General features: G+C 39.1%; 1 long non-coding RNA gene across 3 annotated transcripts in view; it reads left to right on the forward strand.

Annotated features, from left to right (window-relative positions):
- Nucleotides 1–206: 206 nt before the first annotated feature.
- Nucleotides 207–12390, forward strand: part of LOC130368825 (uncharacterized) — a 32541-nt gene continuing 20357 nt past the window's right edge. For all 3 annotated transcript variants that reach the window (XR_008892579.1, XR_008892578.1, XR_008892580.1), the window contains exon 1: nucleotides 207–502. This is a non-coding gene — a long non-coding RNA (uncharacterized LOC130368825). The remainder of the gene's footprint in view (nucleotides 503–12390) is intronic.

The raw sequence follows: 12390 nt of genomic DNA on the forward strand, positions 1-12390 counted from the left end.
CTTTGTTCTGAGAATAGCCTGCACAGAAAAGATAAAGCAGTTCCTGGCAGGGAAGTGGAAGAAGGGGGCGTTAAAATCAGAGTTTAATGCTGAGCTTCAGATAGATCCTTCACTGGCAGAATTAATGTGCTGCTATATATAGAAGCCTAGTGTTCCTAGGGGGAAACTTAATGATGCAATGACGTCACTGCAGGTCAGCTCCAGACTGGTGGAAGTCAGTTGCATGCATCTGGCTGCAGAATATTAGCAGGATGGGAAGGTACAGGGAGGGAATCACAGCCTGTACACCTAGGAACAAGCAGCTTTGCTATGCCATGCCCTGCAGCAACATCCAGACCAACAGATTCTCCTCAACTATGCATGTATTAGTCATACAGTTTATTATCTATTTGGATGCAAGAGCTAGCAAATGAGGACGAAAGCTTAAGGGGGGTGGGATCCCATTTACAAACACATCAATGACATCCTTGTTTCCTGCACTGGACGGATCTTTTAATATAAGGTATGTGAGATTTGTTACTATTGAATGCATTTGTCACCATCTAGTTAGTATGTATTATGTTGCTGGTCCGTTAGAGGATTCTGTGATCTGGCCCTTCTCAGTTATTTCGGAACTTGACATGTATGTCAACCCTGGCTTTAAAGAAAGCTTGTGCTTATTTCCTAGTCCTATCAGTTTGGTAATCGAATGTTGTTTATCATAAAGAATAGATACAAATCGGAATATATCAGAACTGGTTGAATGTGTTTCAACATGACCTGTTGTTTTTAACACTCCAGTATTCCACCAGTTGCAACAACAACAGCGGCAATATAAAAAAGCAAACATCACAAGGGCTTTTAACCTCCCATCTCCCATGAATTGACACAAAACAGACTTCAGATTGCTTCCAAAGGGATGGTTCTCTTTGATAAATCTGAAGCTTTTCATAAAAGCTCCCATCACATTTTAGAAATCTGCTACCGGCCATAATGAAAAAACATACAGTCAAAATAGCTGCAAGTAAACCTCATATGTTGGTTTTAGATGTGTTCACTAGAAAACCAGCAGAGCGGAAAACAAACTGGTGAATTTTTATTCCTCTTGAATTAAATACGACATAAAAAATAACAATATAATGCAATACTTTTATATTAGGTGCATCACTGGAGCAGTCAGTGTCCTTCTATATACATTTTTTTTTTCTATGAAAGTGACTCCGACATAAAAAATCTGCTTTAGTACCATGCCCATCTGTTTAGGTTCTATGACGAAACTTTAAGTCTCATATTCTGCACATTTAATATATGAAGTTCTGTTTTTCCCAGACAGTACTGTAATGAATGAACAGCTGGGCTTCCCACCTCATGCCTGGCTCTACAGACCCTGGACAGTTCTCTCAGCTATTTATGTGGTGCTAATGGTAAATGATGACATAGTTATTACCCTGATGGAAAATTGTCTTTTTAAGCTTTGCAAAAAAAATAAGTTGAAAACAATCTGTTTGCTGTAAGATGTCTCGTGCAGCAGTTAATGTGCTTCATATCCTACTGGGTACAATTCACATTATATCCGGGATCATATGTTCATATTTTTCTAGCAATTAGACATTGAGTTGTCTTAAGCTTTTACAATAAACCAGTTTTAACAAAGATTTTGCCTACATGTTTGGCACAGTCTCGTCACTCACATTCTTCAACATGGTCTACAATGTGGACTCAGATATTAATCCTGAAATATTTTTATTGATTTTTATTTTGGGATGTTTTGGAAATGTTTTGAAAGTCTTTTTGTTGCCACTATTACTAGATTGTCCCCAAGTGTTCATTAGATCAAACCCTCAATTTTCTTTTTGCCTGTTAATTTATTCTTGTTGTGTTCTCAGAGGTACCAGTGCAGCGTCACCAAACATCTCCAAGTGTGGAGCGGTATGGACTTATAGGAAGGAATCCTTACTAGTCCTTACAAGTCAGGACTAAAACAATACTATAAGATGCAATTATAGTCATTTAGAACATGTCAGTGTTATTTCTTAATACCAGGCCAAAATGAGGTATGGGCCAAAAACATCCATTTTAAATAGTGTTTACCAGGACAGAAAGGTAACAGGAAATGATGGTTGGTGTTCGCATAAGTAGAGAATGAAGCATATTTAAGCCCCCAGTAAAACTTATTATAATAAATGTATTTAAACATTGGACAGTGTCAATACCAAGGAAGAGTTTTCCAATGAAAAGTAGAGGTAAGTTGTTAGACCCCATTGACAAATCTCTTAAAGAGTATTACTGGCTTATCTAAATAAAAATTACAATAGAAACTGTTGGTGACAGGCACAGTTTTGGGTACACAAGAGTTCATAAAACAGTTGAAGGAAAAAGTATTTGAAACCTTCAGAAGTATCTGGACTTCAGTCACAATATTTGACAAACACAATTCAAACTAATAAAACACAAACAGTTCTAACGTTTTTGTCTTTTGTTGAGAACATCAAGTAAACATCCACAGTGCAAGGAGGAAACTGAATGAATCTCTGTATTATTCACTTTTCCAAGAGCTATCTGGTAAAAAGTGTTAGGGTATGTCAGGGCACGTTCAAACTGCGGAATTCCTGCAGAATCACGCGAGCGGAATCCCGCAAGTTGAATTCCGCGCAGTGAACAGTACCATCAGTGTGAATGGGTATTCCACGAGATCTGTTCACACTGCAAAATTTCAGCAGCGCACAATTCCGCCGCTGAAATTGATCCGCGCAAAGAAAGAACATGATCATTCTTTGCGCGGAATTCCGCAAGTACTGCAGTGCCCCACAGTCCTACCACCAAAGTATTTTCGGCCGATGCAATCTGCAGTGTGAACATACCCTGAGGAATTTAAGAGGAATTCACAAGGAATTATTTTGGTCAGGAAATTCTGAATTCTGTTTCAATTCCGCTTGAAATGGATTTCATCAGGAAAACAAAAAATCCCATTGACTTCAATGGGCTTTTACTCGAAGATTCCGCCTGAAGAACGAACATGTTCTATGTTCAGGCGGAACAAAATTCAACGTCAGAATTCTGCAAGCATAAATTCCTCAGTGTGAACAGGGCAGCAGAAAGTCCATTAAAGTAAATGGAACTCTTATTGTAATATGATTTGGAGCAGAATAAGCGAGCAGAATTACTCGAGTAATTTCCTCTCCAATTCCTCAGTGTGAACATACCCTTAGGGTTAAAGATATAGTGGGAGATTTATCAAAACCTGTCCAGAGGAAAAGTTACTGATTTGCCCATAGTAACCAATCGGATCACTTCTTTCATTTTTCAGAGGCCTTTTCAAACATGAAAGAAGCAATCTGATTGGTTGCTATGGGCAACTCAGCAACTTTTTCTCTGGACAGGTTTTGATAAATCTCCCCAATGTGTCATTAGAAAATGACCTATTCTTTAAATCAGGTTTTTATGTTAACCATTTACTTTTTCAAATGTTTCCATTTTACTATCTACTGTCTATATTTTATAATCTTGAAATCTTGCAGTTTACATTCAGTCCACTAAACCTAAAACTAAGCTAAGACTTCATGATCTGTATAGATTACTTCTCACAGGCAAGATTACAGTGAAAGGTGACACCAGTGTATAGATAACAGAGGTACACACAATAGCTGCTCCCTGTAGAATGACCTCTGAAAAGGTCACAGATTATGTCCAGTAATGTCTCCAATTCATCTGAATGGGACAGATCCTGTCCACTGCCACTTATGTTCATGGAACCTGCCATAAAGCATATAATTAAATACTATTAAAAACAGCTCTGGGAAGGTGGCATCCCCTATAATAATGTATAAAAAAAATTAGAATAAGAAAATAGAAACAGATAAAAAGAAAAAGAAAATATTTCAGTATCTTTCTTTAATCAGTAAAATAGTTTTAGGTGTTACATTCACTTTAAGTACTGTATATGAGATAGGAGAAGACTTCAGAGGCAAACAGGATCAACCAGCGCTGTCCGGAATAGTAGAAGCGGAGCCACGGGTACTTCAGATGAGTAGCTTTACTGTATAAAACAGCGCATGCGCAGCTCCATCAGGCATCAACTACATGCTGGTAAAAGGAAAGTCAGCTCACATCCCACAAAACCTCTCCGCATGGATCCATACTGGCTGGGTACTTGTGTAGAAAGGAAGAAGAGGACTGATCCAGCCTTCAGCTAAAATATCCAGCTTTATTGTATTCCTTTAACTCCTTAACGACGCAGGACGTAAATGTACGTCCTGGTGCGGTGGTACTTAATGCACCAGGAAGTACATTTACATCCTAAATATGACTGCAAGCATCGGAGCGATGCTTGGGTCATGCGTGGCAGGTCCCGGCTGCTGACAGCAGCCAGGGATCCACTGGGAATGTCCGCCATTAACCCCTCAGATGCGGTGATCAATCCCGTGGAGATCCGATCATCCAGAATGGCAGACGGAGGTCACCTCACCTCCCTCCGCTGCCTTCCACGGGTCTTCTGCTCTGTTCTGAGATCAAGAAGACCAGAGCTGAAGATGACCGATAACACTGAGCAGTGTTATGCCCTATGCATAGCACTAAACAGTACTAGCAATCAAATGATTGCTATAAATAGTCCCCCATGGAGACAGTTAAAGTGTAAAATTAAAAGTTTAAAAGAAAAGTTAAAAAAATTAGAAAAATCCCCTCCCCCAATAAAAATGTAAATTGTCCCATTTTCCCCATTCCCCCCCCAAAAAGTGTAAAAAAAAATGTCATAAACATATTTGGTCTCACCGCGTGTGTAAATATCGGAACTATTAAAATACAATGTTAATGATACCGTACGGTGAACGGTGTGAATGAAAAAAAAAAAAAGGTCCCAAATTGCTGCTTTTTTATAACATTTTATTCCCCGAAAAATTTATAAAAAATTATCAATAAAAAGTACAGATCACGGCACAAATAATTAGCCCTCACCGCCGGAAATACGGAAAAATGAAAAAGTTATAGGTCTTCAAAATAGAGGGATTTTAAACGTACTAATTTGGTTTAAACGTTTGCGAATTTTTTTAAAGTAATACAGTAATAGTATAGAACAACAGTAATAGAAAAGCATATAATCATGGGTATCATTTCAATCATATTGACCCAAAGAATAAAGAGCAAATGTCATTTTTACTGTAAATTGTACGGCGTGAAAACAAAACCTTCCAAAATTTGCCAAATATCGTTTGTCTTTTTAATTTCCCCACACAAACAGTATTTTTTTGGGTTGTGCCATACATTTTATGGTAAGGTGAGTGATGGCATTACAACGGAGAACTGGTCGCGCAAAGAACAAGCCCTCATACTAGCCTGTGGATGAAAATATAAAAGAGGTTTTTTTAAGGCAACGAGGAAAAAACTAAAATGTAAATGAAAATGTCCTTAAGGCCAAAATGGGCTGAGCCCTTAAGGAGTTAAAAGCAGAATTCACACCATAGTGCACAAAGCATGACCATCTGGACACGTTTCGAGTGGATCACCACTCTTTATCACAGACTGCAGAGTTCACAATTCACCTCCCTTAAATCAGGGAAAGGGAAGAGGAGGAGTACATACATCATTTTCTCACAAGTGTAGGTTAAAAAGCAATTAAGAAGAACACAATGACTTGGAAATAGGGCCGTACCCAAACACATGCAATGTGAACAAGACCGTATCTGTGTGGGCGAGGCATGATAACAGGAATTATATGTACAGGTAATCTGAAACTTCACCGGCACTTCAATCTGTTCACATACGCATTCACAGAGGACACAGACAGATAAGCGGATAATGTAACACAGTAAATGCCTAGAACTCCTATAATGCAACAAAGCAATAAACAATGTATGGCAATCCAATGTTACATGCACTAAACTAGGTAAATAGTATTACTCATAGTGTAACAGCAATTCTTGTCTGATATTGAGACTTGCAGGGGTGCATGTATCTAGCAAAAATTGCCAATATGCTTCCCTGTTTTGAAGTTTTTTGTGCAAGTCTCCACCTCTTTTACTTGGACAGATTGTTCTATGGCACATGTCTTGAAAAAGCTTTTTGAACAGTTATGTTTTTCAATAAAATGCAGAGAGGCACCTGACTTGGAACGAGTGGTGTTTTCATCTATGTCATAGAGATGCTCCATAATACGCGTTTTAATTTTTCTTTTGGGGCATCCGATATACTTCAAGTTACAACTGGTGCACTCTGTGACATACACAATATTGGTACTACAGCAATTAAGATGCTATTTGATGGGAAATTCCCTCGTACTTTGTGTGTTTTTAAAGCTCTTGGTCACATAGACATACTGGCATGTTTTACAAATATTTTTGCCGCAACAGTAGAAGCCGCTGTAATGTGACCAAGTGGGGTAGGGTGGATGGTTAACATGCCGGGAGAAAGTTGATCTGCTAATGTAGGTGCTCACTGCTCACTTGAAGACTACAGAGCATCCTGCCAACAATATCTGTGATAATGTAGGAACTTCTTTTAAAATATGAAGATGTTTGTAAATTATATTTTTGACAACCAGTTTAATCTCAAATTTAAATTCCATTCGTCACCTAAGGAGATTTCATTTTTAGATCTTAATATTACAGCAGACTATCATCATCAAAGCCAAACTGCCACATATAGAAAACTGTTATCTTGCAACACTGTTCTGAGAGCCAATAGTAATCACCCGATCCATACAATCAAAGCCATCCCAGCAGGTGAACTCACACGCCTGAAACGGAACAGCAGTAGGGAAGCCATCTACCAACAGCACAAACATGGGTGGATAAATAGAGTAAAGGACAGGGGTTACACAAACAAGATTATTGACAACAGAGCTGAAAAAATAATGTCTCATAAGGATCGCATATCATTACTGTCTAGCACAACCAGTGAAAGAAATAACGGTATGTTTTACCCACAAAAAACAGTATTGGCCCTCTTGTATTCTCCCTCCTCTAAGAAGGATAAACATATAATTTACAAACATCTTAATATTTTAAAAGAAGATCCTACATTGTCACAGATATTGTCAGCAGGAAACTCTATAGTCTCCAGGTAAGCACTAGTGTTGCTCGCGAATATTCGCAAAGCGAATTTTAGTCGCGAATTTCGCATGTTCGCGAATATAGCACAATATATTCGTAATTACGAATATTCATTTATTTATTTTTATTTTTTTTCACAGTACACAGTGATCACCCCTCTCTGCTTCCAGCTTGTGTGGTGTAAAGAAGGCTCTAATACTACTGTATGAGACTGGCGTGCGAATTTTCGCATATGCGAACATTTGCATATGCTAATTTCCGCATATGCGAATTTTCGGTTATGCTAATTTTTTATATGCTAATTTTTGCATATGTAAATTTTCGTATACGCGAATTTTCGCATATGCGAAAATAAAACGAGAATATTACGGATATGCGAATAGTCGCGAATATATGACGAATATTCTTCCATATATTCGCGAATATTCGCGAATTCGAATATGGCCTATGCCGCTCAACACTAGTGAGCACCTACATCAACTTTCTCCCGGCATGTTAACCATCCACCCTACTAGCACTTGGTTACATTACAGCGGCTTCTACTGTTGCCGAAAAAATATTTGTGAAACATGCCAGTATGTCTATGTGACCAAGAGCTTTAAAAACACACAAAGTACGAGGGAATTTCCCATCAAATAGCATCTTAATTGCTATAGTACCAATATTGTGTATGTCACAGAGTGCACCAGTTGTAACTTGAAGTATATCGGATGCACCAAAAGAAAAATGAAAACACGTATTATGGAGCATCTCTATGACATAGATGAAAATATCACTCGTTCCAAGTCAGGTGCCTCTCTGCATTTTATTGAAAAACATAAGTGTTCAAAAAGCTTTTTCAAGACATATGCCATAGAACAATCTGTCCAAGTAAAAGAAGTGGAGACTTGCGCAAAAAACTTCAAAACAGGGAAGCATATTGGCAATTGATGCAAGATACATGTGCCCCTGCAGGTCTCAATATCAGACAAGAATTGCTGGTACACTATGAGTAATACTATTTACCTAGTTTAGTGCATGTAACATTGGATTGCCATACATTGTTTATTGCTTTGTTGCATTATCTGAGTTCTAGGCATTTACTGTGTTACATTATCCGCTTATCTGTCTGTGTCCTCTGTGAATGCATATGTGAACAGATTGAAGTGCCTGCGAAGTTTCAGATTACCTGTACAGATAATTCCTGCTATCATGCCTCGCCCACACAAATATGGTCTTGTTCACATTGCATGTGTTTGGGTACGGCCCTATTTCCAAGTCATTGTGTTCTTCTTAATTGCTTTTTAACCTACACTTGTGAGAAAATGATGTATGTACTCCTCCTCTTTCCTTTCCCTAATTTAAGGGAGGTGAATTTTCAACTCTGCAGTCTGTGATAAAGAGCGGTGATCTGCTCGAAACGCGTCCAGATGGTCATGTTTTGTGCACTATGGTGTGAATTCTACTTTTAAAGGAATACAATAAAGCTGGATATTTTACCTGAACGCTGGATTAATTCTCTTCTTTCCTATCAACTATGTGCTTCCCATTACTATGTGCTTCCCATTGTTGTGTATGTTACACAACCAAATGTGGAAGAGGCCATTTCCCCCCTCCTCCCTGTGGGATTGCTTGGAGTCCTGCACATGAATGTGCCTTCTCCCTTCTCTAATTTCAGCTTTAAGTATATGAGATTGGAAGTCTAGGTTTCACAGATGGTACACCTATTAAAGAAAGACACACTGACAATTCTGTTCTTCTCAAGAAAGATTGGTTAGTGTGAACCATGCATTGATGCAAACAACTTCCAGCAGACAAGTTAGGCTGAGTTCACCTATGTCCCGCATAGGTGTACTGAGCCTAGATCTCGACACAATTGATTAGAAGTTGTCATCAGTTGTATGGCATCCGGCATCCATTGTTACTGGACGGCGGAAAGGGGAACACAGCAAGCTGCATTCCCCTGTGCATTGTCTTCCGGCGTGTCTAACCATCCGGTGTCAAAATTGAGACACTGGATGATTTGTGAATGGGATCAGTTCTAGTATCAGTTTCCCTACGGTGCACGCTGGAGGGAAACTATGCCGGATGCCTAATATATGTGAACCCAGCCTTATAGAGATGCATGGAGCTGAAAAAAAGATATACTAAGGACCTAGATATACATCAATACATGGCTAGACAAGTTGGAAAATGGAGGACTGTTTTTACTCTACTACCTAGGAGTGTTTATCCTATTAAAATCATTCTGAACAATTTTGAAAGAAATACAAAAGGACTCAAGGGTAACAGCATAAAAAACCTAAAGAAGATTCTACAAACTGCAAAAGCCACTGTTCCTCTGTTTATGTGTCCACTATTAGAAAAACACTGAATAGGAACGTTGCTTATGGAAATACACCAGAAAGGGAGTTGTAGCTGTCAAAAAAACATTGTAGCTTATGTAAAATTTACACAAGACCATCTGGATGTTCTGAGGTTTTCTGGTAAAATTTTGGACAGATGAGACAGAAGTGGATTTTTCAGCACATATGCACACCACTGCATGGTGAAGAGAATATTATTGGATTTGCTGCCTCAGGGCTTGTACATTAAAATAATCCAAAATTCATGCTCAATAGCCAATCTTTTTTTCCAGCTGAGCTGCATAAAATATTGGGTGGATGTGCTTTCTGTCAAAGAGGAATCTACAGGTTATTAAATTCAAATGTTCACTTACTTTTCTCCCTGCACTGTGGATGTTTATTCAGTGTGCTCAGTAAAGTCATGAACAATATAACTGTGCATTTTTTGTTTAGTTAGATTGTATTTTCTATCATTGTGATTTAGATAGCAGTCACACTACATTTTATTAGTGCTTTCTGCACACATGCAAGTAATTTCTCATGGCTCACTTACTTTTTCTGAGATGTTAATTAGCTATGTAATGTTTAACAATAATTAAAGGTGTATCCTACCTTATAGTATGCAGTACTGCATGGTTTTGTAAGATTAACCATTAAGAGTGGTAACAAGAGCATATATGTGCTGTATACTGTTATTGAGCCCTTGATGCATATATATTTTCATTCTTCATTCTCTACATTTCAGAGTGCGGGGCCAGAGCTTGGCTGTTTGCCAGTAGTATACACATACATGGACTTCCTTTCCCCTTCTTCTCTTGTCAAACCACCTACTATTCTCTACTATCCCATGGCATAGTGCTGGCAAAAGTGCACTAAAATGAGCATGATGTTGGGGAAAAGTACTGATGCACTATGTTTGCAAGGTGCTATGTGAGCAGAAAAGGCAATAAACAGAAGCAGCAGGATTACAGCAAGGAAAGGGTTACACTAAGCTGCTACTACTGCTGACAAGATAAAGTCTGGGGAAAATAAGTAGCACTGTAGTCATTCAGCAGAAGGTACTCGGGTATTTATTAAATGGTGGTGAGAGATAAGAAGAAAGCCTTTACTTACCTTTAAGGAACAGTGTAAATCATCTTGAGAAGGCAAAAATGGCTCAGCTTGCAGGTACTCAGCCCAGGCTTTCTTAGTCTCTCTCTCCTGCACATAGGAGATGCTAAATCCTATCCCCACTTACTGTAATTTGTCCTGATCTAACTTTTACTATATATGGTTTTCCAATAACACAGAATCATATATCAAATATGTTAGGAATCACATTGACTATCAAATTGAGAAAAGTTATTAGAAATGAAGTGACCATTTAAAGGGGAACTCTGGTACTGAACATCTTATCCCCTATTCACAGGATCTGACCACTGGGACCGCAATCTCCTATCTGGCACCTCAGCTTTCTCCATGCATGGAGCGACCTCTGCTTCATGCTTGAGTTAATGTCGACCACTACACTAAGCAGTGGCTGGCACGCCCCTATATGTATCTCTATAGGAGAGCTGGAAATACACTAGAGCAGGCATAGGCAACCTTCAGCACTACAGATGTTTTGGACTACATCTCCCATGATACTTTTGCAGCAGTTTGGCTGTAAGAGCATCATGGGAGATGTAGTCCAAAACATCTGCAGTGCCGAAGGTTGCTTATACCTGCACTAGAGAGTTGGGGTGCTGGGCAGGAGATCGCAGGGGTCCCACCGGTCGCAATCCTTGCAATAAGACAATTATTCCATATCCTGTGGATATGGGATAAGATGTTATGTATAAGAGTTCCCCTTTATTCTAGGAATTTAGGTATCTGGGAATAGGTAAACAGAGTTTTCTCACGGCCAAAAATGTGTGGAATGTCAGCCCAAAAACAGGTGCACACTGAGATGGTGCACTGAGTCCATTTGGAAGTGCAAAATGGAGTGATGGGGATCCGGCATTTTCAGGATTGGGCAGTATATAGAAGCGGAGACAGGTGTGATTGCAGACAAGGCAAAATGTGGACATAGGCGTTGCACCTCAGCATAAAGCAACGTAACAGAACAGAAAAGATCCCAAAGCGAGATTGCACTCACCATCCACAAACTTTATTCAGCAGAGTGTAGGCATGGACAAGAGGAGGCAGGGGCACACCAGGACAGGTTGGCAAGTCGTTTCATGCTGGCTTGCGCTTCTTCTGGCCGGAGTGTGTCACTCCAGCCAGAAGAAGTGCAAACCAGTGCGAAACAACTTGCCAACTTGTCCCGGTGTGCCCCTGCCTCTGCTTGTCCATGCCTACACTCTGCTGAATAAAGTTTGTGGAAGGTGAGTGCAATCTCGCTTTGGATTCTTTTCTGTTCCATTTGGAAGTGCACCATCTTCACAGACATCAATGCATTTCCAAGTAGAATCTGTAGAAACATTGAACCGGTTCAATGTTTCTGCGGACGCCAGAATTGGGATTTCCGCAGCAGAAACATCTGCAGCGGAGATTCCTCCATGGGCACAGTACAGCAGAAATCCATTGCTGCAGCAGAATTGCCGAGCAGACTGGAAAACCAAATGCAAGTGAGCCCATAAATATTCTTTTTGTATCAAACGGGGGTTTAGTTTTAGTTTGCTACTGAAAGTATGGAATAGATACATTTAATAATAATTCAATATATTATTATATACTACTTTTGGTCTGGATTGTGCATTAGCATGAATCTAGTGTACCAACATTAAAAAAAATTCTGCCTGTATTTTGGTGACCAGGGAGTAAGGATAATGCTTCTTTTTTTTAATTTAAAACAAGATCCACAGTTATTAGTATTTTATTAGACATTTCTACTGTATTTATTAGACCATAGGAAAGCATATACAGTACCTTGTATGGACCAGGACTAAATAGCATATCTAATAATTTATACTATATTAAACAGTGACAAACAGGGAATTTATCTCTGTAGGTGCCCATCATGTACTGGAAGTCTAAGAGCAGTTGTAATACATGGTATTTTTTACCATCTCAGTGGTCAT

Source organism: Hyla sarda, chromosome 4 (genome assembly GCF_029499605.1).
Source record: "Hyla sarda isolate aHylSar1 chromosome 4, aHylSar1.hap1, whole genome shotgun sequence".
In the NCBI taxonomy this organism is placed as follows: Eukaryota; Metazoa; Chordata; class Amphibia; order Anura; family Hylidae; genus Hyla; species Hyla sarda.